Genomic DNA, 9,249 nt, shown 5'->3' with positions numbered 1-9,249 from the left:
ACACAGTATTACAAATATTAGAGGACTTTGCTCGTCCGATCGTTTCCTTTTTTTTTTTTTTTGTGCTACTAACGATCTGGGCTGTTTTGGACAATGAACATGAGTCTTCCGTCTGCGAAAACTGCTTAGCAACAGAGACGCCTACCACGCATGGTGTTCCGAAACAGAACTTACTTGGACACATGTAGTCGTTGTATAGCAACTGTTATGCATAGATGACAAATGGGAGTTTAAATAATTCATCGAATAATTCATATGCAGCCTCTCATTCGTGAAAATAATTTGTTACTGTGCGAATGGCACAAGTGAAATGTTCTCAAGTAACCTTCACAGCTTAAGAGAGTCCCTTCCTTTTATTTCAACATACTCCATTACAATATTTGTAATAGTACATCTATTGCGTGGGTGTGGGGTGTGGTATAATGTTTGTGTTGTAGGTGGCCGCCAAGGTTAAAATCCCTGCCCAGTGGACGGATCACCATGAGAAAACGTGGTTTCGAACCAGCGTCTTCCCAGGTCGAGAGCCACGCGACCTCGGCCACGGAGGTGGCTCAGAGTCCCCTGCTGTGGCAGCATTTTTATCTAGCTACCCTATACCACTTTGCTTAGGCAGTATACGCGAGCTCCTGCTTCATAACGTGTTCGTTCACCTTAAGAACGCTGTAGAGAAGCAATTCTGCTTGGCATGAATTCGACTCACATCGCGATGATACTGTGTCGACTTTAATCGAAACGAGACATGTCCTTGAGTAATCGTGGGAACACGCAGAGGTCGTCGATGTGGAGCGCCATGTTCAACATCGTGCGCTCAACAGTGTGCTCTAAAACACTTGTTCCTGCCACAAATAACTACGTATCCTGCTTCACACACTGGACAAGCCTCTCTCCTCCACATTCTGTGCTTAGGCGTGGACGTCTCTAATCTCGTCGTCTACGTGTTGTTTCACCGTCCTCCAGATGCTCACGACAGTGGCACTCGAGCAGACGACCAGCTTCGCCGTTTCCGGACTGGTCGGAGAACACAAGGCCACAACAATATGCCGTTCGTCACAGTACCTTATGTCAGTGGACGTCCCCATTTGCGGCTCCTATTGTCGCTAGAATGGTTCCCAATTCTTCTCTGCTCGGTTTTTATACTTTCCTGACCGCATCATGTGCCCACATGACCACAAGCAGTATTCATTCTGGCGTTGGTCACAATGTTTTGCATTGTCAATGTACACTGAAGGGCCAAAGAAACTGTTACACCTGCCTATTACCGTGCAGGGGCCCACCACGAGCACGCAGAAGAGTCGCAACACGACGTGGCATGGACTCGACCAATGTCTGAAGTAGTGCTGGAGGGAAATGACACCATGAATCCTGCAGCGCTGTCCATAAATCCATAAGAATACGATGGGGTGGAGATCTCTACGTTGCAAGGCATCCCAGATATATTCCTTAACGTTTATGGAGTTTGTTGGCCAGCGGAACTGTTTAAACTCCTATTCCTGAAGCCACTCTGTAGCAATTCTGGACGTGTGGAGTGTCGCATTGTCCTGCTGGAATTGACCAAGTCCGTCGGAATGCACAATGGACACGAATGGATGCACATGATGAGACAGGATGCTTACGTATGTATCACGTTTCAGACTTGTATCTAGACATATCAGGGGTCCTATACCACTCCACCTGCACACGCCCCACACCATCACAGAACCTCCACCATCTTGAACGTTCGCCTGCTGACATGCAGGCTCCATGGATTAATGAGGTTGTCTGCCTACCCGTAAACATCCATCCCCTCGATACAATTTGAAACGAGATTCGTCCGACGAGGCAATCTGTTTCCAGTCATCAACAGTCCAATATCGGTGTTGACGGGCCCAGGCGAGGCGTAAAGCTTTGTGCCTTGCTGTCATCGAGGGTACATGAGTGGGTCTTCAGCTCCGAAAGTCCGTATTGACGAGGTTTCGTTGACTGGTTCGCACGCTGTTACTTGTTGATGGCCCAGCATTGAAATCTGCGGCAGTTTGCAGAAGGGTTGGACTTCTGTCACGTTGAACGACTATCTCCAGTCGTCGTTTGTCCCGTTCTTGCTGGATCTTTTTCCGGCTACAGTGATGTTGGAGATATGATATTTTACCAGATTCCTGATATTCACGGTACACTCGTGAAATGGTCTTACGGGAAAATCCCCACTTCATCACTGCCTCGCAGATGCTGTGTCCCATCCCTCTTGCGCCGACTATAACACCGCGTTCCAAGTTTCTTAAATCTGGATAACCTGCCTTGGTAGCAGCAGTAACTGATCTAACAACTGTGCCAGGCACCTTTTGTCTTATATAGGCATTGCCGACTGCAGCGCCGTCTTCTGCTTGTTTACATATCTCCGTATTGGAATATGCATCCCTATGCCAGTTTCGTTGGTGCTTCAGTGTAGCTCTGTCGTGTTGAAGACAACATTCCGTTCAAGTCGCAAGTGAATACTACAAAATTTAGACAATGCTCAGAGTTTCTAGATTAGATAGTAATATGCTCTTCATGGTATAATTTGTTTTTATTGTTGTTATTTCACTTTGTACCATGTAGGATATTTCAAATTTGCATCCCTATTACTACTTGTAGGTAAGCTGTGTAAAAAGAAGTAGAAGCCACCATAAATTATGTTTGATTGCCATGTCTTGTTTTCAACTTATCTTTTAATAACACATAAAATACTTGACCCTCCCTCTCTCTCCCTCCCTCCTTCTCTCTCTCTCTCTCTATCTTTTTCCGGCTACAGTGATGTTGGAGATATGATATTTTACCAGATTCCTGATATTCACGGTACACTCGTGAAATGGTCTTACGGGAAAATCCCCACTTCATCACTGCCTCGCAGATGCTGTGTCCCATCCCTCTTGCGCCGACTATAACACCGCGTTCCAAGTTTCTTAAATCTGGATAACCTGCCTTGGTAGCAGCAGTAACTGATCTAACAACTGTGCCAGGCACCTTTTGTCTTATATAGGCATTGCCGACTGCAGCGCCGTCTTCTGCTTGTTTACATATCTCCGTATTGGAATATGCATCCCTATGCCAGTTTCGTTGGTGCTTCAGTGTAGCTCTGTCGTGTTGAAGACAACATTCCGTTCAAGTCGCAAGTGAATACTACAAAATTTAGACAATGCTCAGAGTTTCTAGATTAGATAGTAATATGCTCTTCATGGTATAATTTGTTTTTATTGTTGTTATTTCACTTTGTACCATGTAGGATATTTCAAATTTGCATCCCTATTACTACTTGTAGGTAAGCTGTGTAAAAAGAAGTAGAAGCCACCATAAATTATGTTTGATTGCCATGTCTTGTTTTCAACTTATCTTTTAATAACACATAAAATACTTGACCCTCCCTCTCTCTCCCTCCCTCCTTCTCTCTCTCTCTCTCTATCTATCTATCTCCCCCCCCCCCTCGTTCAGATTTTCAGACTTAAAATATCTTTAGCAGTGAAATGAGACTGGGCATAAAACACAAGTTTTAGCCCAATAAGTTTTAGTTCAAACCTAGTCAAAGCGACATTTTTTAGCATATATTTATATCCAAAATACATTGCTTCGATAATCGGGTTGACGACACCCCACACAAGAGGTAACATCTTATGTCACAGGGCTTGTTGGTGCCAATCAGGAGGCGTTTTACTGTCGCTGGTGCCATGTCAATTAAACTACTATTTAGTATCATCTACAAACGTGTTTTCTACCTGAAAATTGGTCATTCATGGTGTATCAAAGAAATAATGCCTCCTCAATGGTTTCCTTGTGTATTTCAACTTAAGATAAATTTTTATAATTCCTTGTACATTTCATAATGTGAGTTAATCATTAGTTACGTGAATTTTCATTGTTTTCGTCGTTAACAATTTGATTACATGATTTATTAAATTTTATGAAATACTTTAACCATCAGAATAAAGCAATTATATTAATAATAAAACAGACAGCTCATTTTGTCATTTAGCTTTGTAGGAATACAGTATTTGTAAATCAGAATGGGAATTGTATGTATGAGGGCTATTCGGAAAGTAAGGTCTCATCGTCGATCGTATCACGCCGTTCTTTTCAGTTCTGAACGCACAGTGAGCACATAAAGGTATCTAGAAAATAGTGTCTCCCGCCAAGTTGGACGGCCCGGTTAGGGATTTCGTCTGACGTCGTGCACCCCACGTAACTGTCGTCGTTTCCTTCTTCGTGACAAGTCTCCGCCGCACTCTGCAAGGGCCATGAAGACACTCCTGCAGCGTTTTCGATGGGAAGTGTTTTATTATGCACAATACAGTCCGCAGTTGGCTTACCCTGAGTTTCATCTCTGCTCACATGAACAGTTGGCTGTGAAGACAAGATTTGTCACAGAGAACGAGCTGTAGACAAGGGTAGAGAATTAGCGGAAAGGATAGGTGGCTGCCTCCTGCGACGAGGGTACTGGAAATTTGGTACAGCGCTATGACAAATGTCTAAGTCGAGGTGGTAATTACGCAGAGAAATAGCTTGAAAGTATAGCTAACTGTTGATTCTCACAGTGGTTTCCATTTCGTGACCAATCGGACATTACTTTCCGAATAGCCTTCATGTTACAAAAAATTGAAAAACATCCATTGCAATACTGGGTACTGTTCCAGACTCAAGTAATGTTTAAAAAACCTGAGAAGCACTTTGGCACAGCGGTTTCGTCAGTCAAGGAAACGTCTCTGGTATTCTATCACAGCAACACGGGCACTACCATTACAGTATCTGCACATAAACATCATCTCTGCATCTTCCGCATGGGTGAACTTACGCGGCATTTTAGTATTCACGCACACAGTGCACTTACTCAATTAAATAACGCTCACTTACGACACCCCCACGGCCTCACAGCTACTCACTTATACAACCCACGATTGTGCACTGGGTTCACTTGCAGTTGGTGCCTCGTCACAGTGCTGCCATCTGTCGGAGAACGCATATACCTCCTGTAGGATGGATCTGCCCCACCATTATTCTGTCCACCACAAGTAATATTCACGCTTATATCCATTCATGGATGTGTGTGGCCTTCAACTTGCTCCATTTCCGTACCGACTGAAAATCGGACACATGTTCATAGGACGTTATAGGTTCAGTTTCAAGTATAGAGTAACCTCACAAATTATGTGACATTGATCCTGAATCACTCTGTTTGTATCATGCTATGGCGAAGCAACTCCAAATAACTTCAAATAAAAGTCGGATACATACTGTATTCGAAAGTGATGTGCCCAATGGTATTGCATGATCGTGAAAACTGTACATTTTGAAACTTTGAAAGTATTGGCATGTTTTAGCTTTAAAAGGAGGTATTGATACTTAATCGAAATTTTAAACTGATGCTTTACCAACGAAAAGCTGAATTTTAAAATAATTGCAGTGGATGCTGTGTGTAAGGTGAGTGTTCTGTATTGGTGCAGCGTGCCACAAGGGCACATCTGCGACTGGACACTCGCTGCAGGTAAGAATTTTTTCTGCACGCCCGTCCACACAATGCAAGGCCGAGCTGGCCTGGACAGGGGAGACGGGCCGTGAGCGCCAAGCAGCGCGCACGCACCTGTAACTGTGTCCCGCAATGTAATGTCCAAATACAGACCATCTTTATCAGTCTTGTACTTTCATTTTCAACCGCCTTTCCTTTGCAAAGAGTGATATACATTCATTTGGACTGTGGAAGGAGTGAGGCAGCGCAGAATTTACCTCGCGTTTTGCAGCTGCCTACATTTTGTCCTCCGGGCTGGATATAACTATGTTCCAGCACAAAAGTTACGTGCTTTGATTTGCACGTAGCGCGAATTATCGTGTCTTTCTGTGTGATTCTTCGAGATTGGCATACGCTCTGCATTTCTCTCAAGCGTCAGCAGTGACCGACGTCCGCACTAGAGCTCTCGAAGGTAGAAACGCTGCGAGGATCGTGCTGTGAAGTGCACCTCCAGCCAGCAGACGTCGTGACACAGCCAAGCAGTCCCCACAACGCGACACCGGTGCACCAGTGACCGCCGACCGTCGCCGCCTCCGCCGGCAGCTGCAGCCCAGTCAGCGCTCTACAGGTACCGTCGTCCTGCCCTGTGAGCAGGCTGGCTCGATTTCCTTAATCTATTATCCTTTGCGCTAATCTCGTGAAACATGGATCCTGTCGAGAAACGAAATTTAACTAAGAAAAGAGCAGTAATCAAGTCGCGAGTGACTAGACTCTCAACGTTTATTAATAGCCTTCATGGAGGATCCAACCTCAACGACATTAAAGTAAGGCAGTCACTGCTAAATACAAGCAAGGAAGAATGAAACGACACCCAAAATCAGTTATGGATTAACGATGTAGAAGAATCTCATGATGCAGACAGGGAGTCATTTGAAGACTTGTGCTTGGATTTAGAACCAAAGATAGCGACACTGCTCCAGTCAGATGTTGTGTTACTACCCAAGTCTGCAAGTTCATGCAGTGCACGTGAAATAAAGCTCCCAGCAATTTCACTACCAAACTTCAATGGTAACATAGCAGAAATCACGCATTTCTTCGATACCTTTAAGGCACTAGTTATTAGCAATGAACCCTTAACTGATGTCCAGCACTATTATTATTTATTGTCATGTGTGTCTGCTGAACCTCGTAAGCTGGTTGAAAACTTACCGGTCACAGAAAGTAACTTCAAGATTGCATGGGATTTGATTGTTCAAAGGTATAACAATCCCAAGTTAATTGTTGAATTGCATTATAAGGACTTCTGAATCTGTCCAACGTCATAATTGAATCTGCTAAGGACTTAACGAATGGTAATTAATCTTCTAACGGGTAATCTGAACGCTATTGAGGTAATGCAGGTCGTCATTCAATTGCACGAAATATTGCCCTCGTACATTTTGTTGGATTACATTAGTGTGACTCTGAGGAAACAGTGGGAATGTAAACCAGCTGACACCACATTTCCTCGTCTGAAAGATCTGGTGGCATTTCTACAAACCAGATGTCAGACGTTAGAGCTCATTCATCCAGACAAAATGCTGCCCTAGTCCCAGCAGCGGGCCGCGAAGCATACTAAGGCAGAAGGGTACAGTTCTCGACGTGCATTTCTCGCGACTGCCCCCGTCTGTGCGTTCTGCAACTCAACGCATATGCTAAGTAGGTGTCCTAAGTTCAAAGAGGGCGACACTACTAGTAGAACAGACTTCGTGAACAGACAAAAACTTTGTTTCAACTGTCAATCATAGGCAGAAGGAATGCCGTGCTGGCAACTGCCGTATTTGTAACAACCACCACCACACATTTTTGCACAAGGAACAAGCCAGTAATAGTGACTAGAAACGGAGAAATGAATGTACAACAGCAAGCTTACTGCACAATGAAAGGAGACCACCAGCGTGCAGAAGTATTGTTATCTACTGTATCTGTGAACATCGCCGACAAAAATGGAAATGTATACAAATGCAGGGCACTTCTTGACACCGCCTCACAAGTAAACTTCATGTCTAGAAGCTTAGCAGATCGGATGGGACTACAGCTCAGTAGGCATCCGACACCAATGAGTGGCATCAGCGATGTTCAAAAGGTAGAGTCGTCGCACGTTTGCACTGTGTAAATTTCCTCAAGAGTTGCTGATTATGGCACGCATGCTGTCTGTGCGTTACTACCGTGTATAACATGGCCACTCTCAACAGCAGCCTTTGAAAGCTCCACCTGGCAGCTTCTTAAGCGCGTAAGGTTAGCTGACCCATCATTTAACAGACCTGGGAAGATTGATCTTCTGCTTCGAGCATCGATATTTTTTTATGTATTGCAGCCTGGTCAGCTGAAAAGGGATAACCATCCAACCTTACAGGAAACATCTTTTGGCTGGGTTGTGTTCCTCATTCAGTTATGTACAATGCTCGAAAAGTACAGTCATGCCTTGCATGCAATACCAACCTTAACATTCAGATCGAAAGATTCTGGCAGAAAGAAGGAAGTGAAGAAGAGGATGATGGTGAGGATGACGAGGATGTTGACGGAATTAACGACAAGTCGAGGGATGAAAAAGATCCATTGCTGGAGCAATCCCCAGAAATATCAGATGCAAGAGAGAGAAAGAAAGTGGAAGGATTCAAAGAAGAATTCAATGAGCCTAAAGAAGCGAAGGCAATTGAAATACCAAAAGGCAAAGGAACTCCCCTGGGTGAAATAGCAAGAATGAGCCTTTTGTCAAGAAATTCAAGGCTGATGCTCTAAAGCCATTTCAAACAGTTCTGTTGAAGAGAGTTGGGAAGGTCACTCTTGTGAGAAACAATACAGAAATTCTGTGGGTTTGACTTTGACAAAGGGTCAGATCAGTAAGGAAAGAAGAAACACATTCTGAGGAAGATGGAAGGTGATGAACTTGTAGAGAGAATTTTAAGATTTCTGTTAGAACCCAAAAGCTCTTGTGCGCCTGTTCCTGGCACCAGACCAAAGCCCTCTACAGCTCAAACATCCAACGACCAGGACCTTTCGAAATCAGAAGATAAAGCAACAGACAAACAAGATGAAACTGATGAAGAAGCTAGCAGTGAAGATTCAGAGTCAGAGTCCAAATCAAAGAATGATCGCAGAAGCCAATCTAAATAAACCAAGAAAGCTAACGCTAAAAGATTCCAAACAAAATGTCTGAGAAGGAGTCTTCAGCTAAAAAACGGAAATCCTCTAGTAAGAGTGATGACAAGTCTTCATCTGAAGATGAACCCCTCTCGAAAAAGGCAAAAACACTACCTACAGATGAAGAAATAAAGGCGTAAGTCAAAGAAATTTTGGAAGGAGCTAACCTCGAAGAAATAACAATGAATACTGTTTGTAAACAAGTATATGCTCATTATCCACATTTTGACCTAGCACACGAGAAGGGTTTCATTAAAGTAACAGTAAAATCATGTATATCTACATGAAAAATATGCTGCTGCAAGATTTAGTGATTCTCGTATATGCACTTCATGCGCATCTTGCAGAATACTACGCAATTTTAAATAAAAATGACCATATCAAGAGAATGTTATTTGACTTAAAATTTGGTTTATAAAATAACAAGAAATAATCTCTTGCAGTTGTAAGAACCAAAACACTTTAATAGAAATACCATGGGAAAGAGTCCAGATGTCTACTGAAGTGCATGTTTGTTTCAATATTCTACATTAAGAGAACTGTATACTTTTAAGAGCAGTTTTAGGTTACCTTTATTAGTGAAAGCTTTTTCATTTTATTGATAAATTTTAGAAGCTTAT

The 9,249-nt window shown here is 43.2% G+C and overlaps 1 pseudogene; it reads left to right on the top strand.

The window, feature by feature from the left end:
- Positions 1–7,879: 7,879 nt before the first annotated feature.
- On the top strand, positions 7,880–8,602 carry LOC126263745 (protein DEK-like; annotated as a pseudogene).
- Positions 8,603–9,249: the final 647 nt, after the last annotated feature.

Source organism: Schistocerca nitens, chromosome 6, assembly GCF_023898315.1.
Source record: "Schistocerca nitens isolate TAMUIC-IGC-003100 chromosome 6, iqSchNite1.1, whole genome shotgun sequence".
Lineage (NCBI taxonomy): Eukaryota > Metazoa > Arthropoda > Insecta > Orthoptera > Acrididae > Schistocerca > Schistocerca nitens.
Note: the sequence above shows the minus strand (reverse complement) of the source record. Positions and strands in the feature narration are given on the sequence as shown.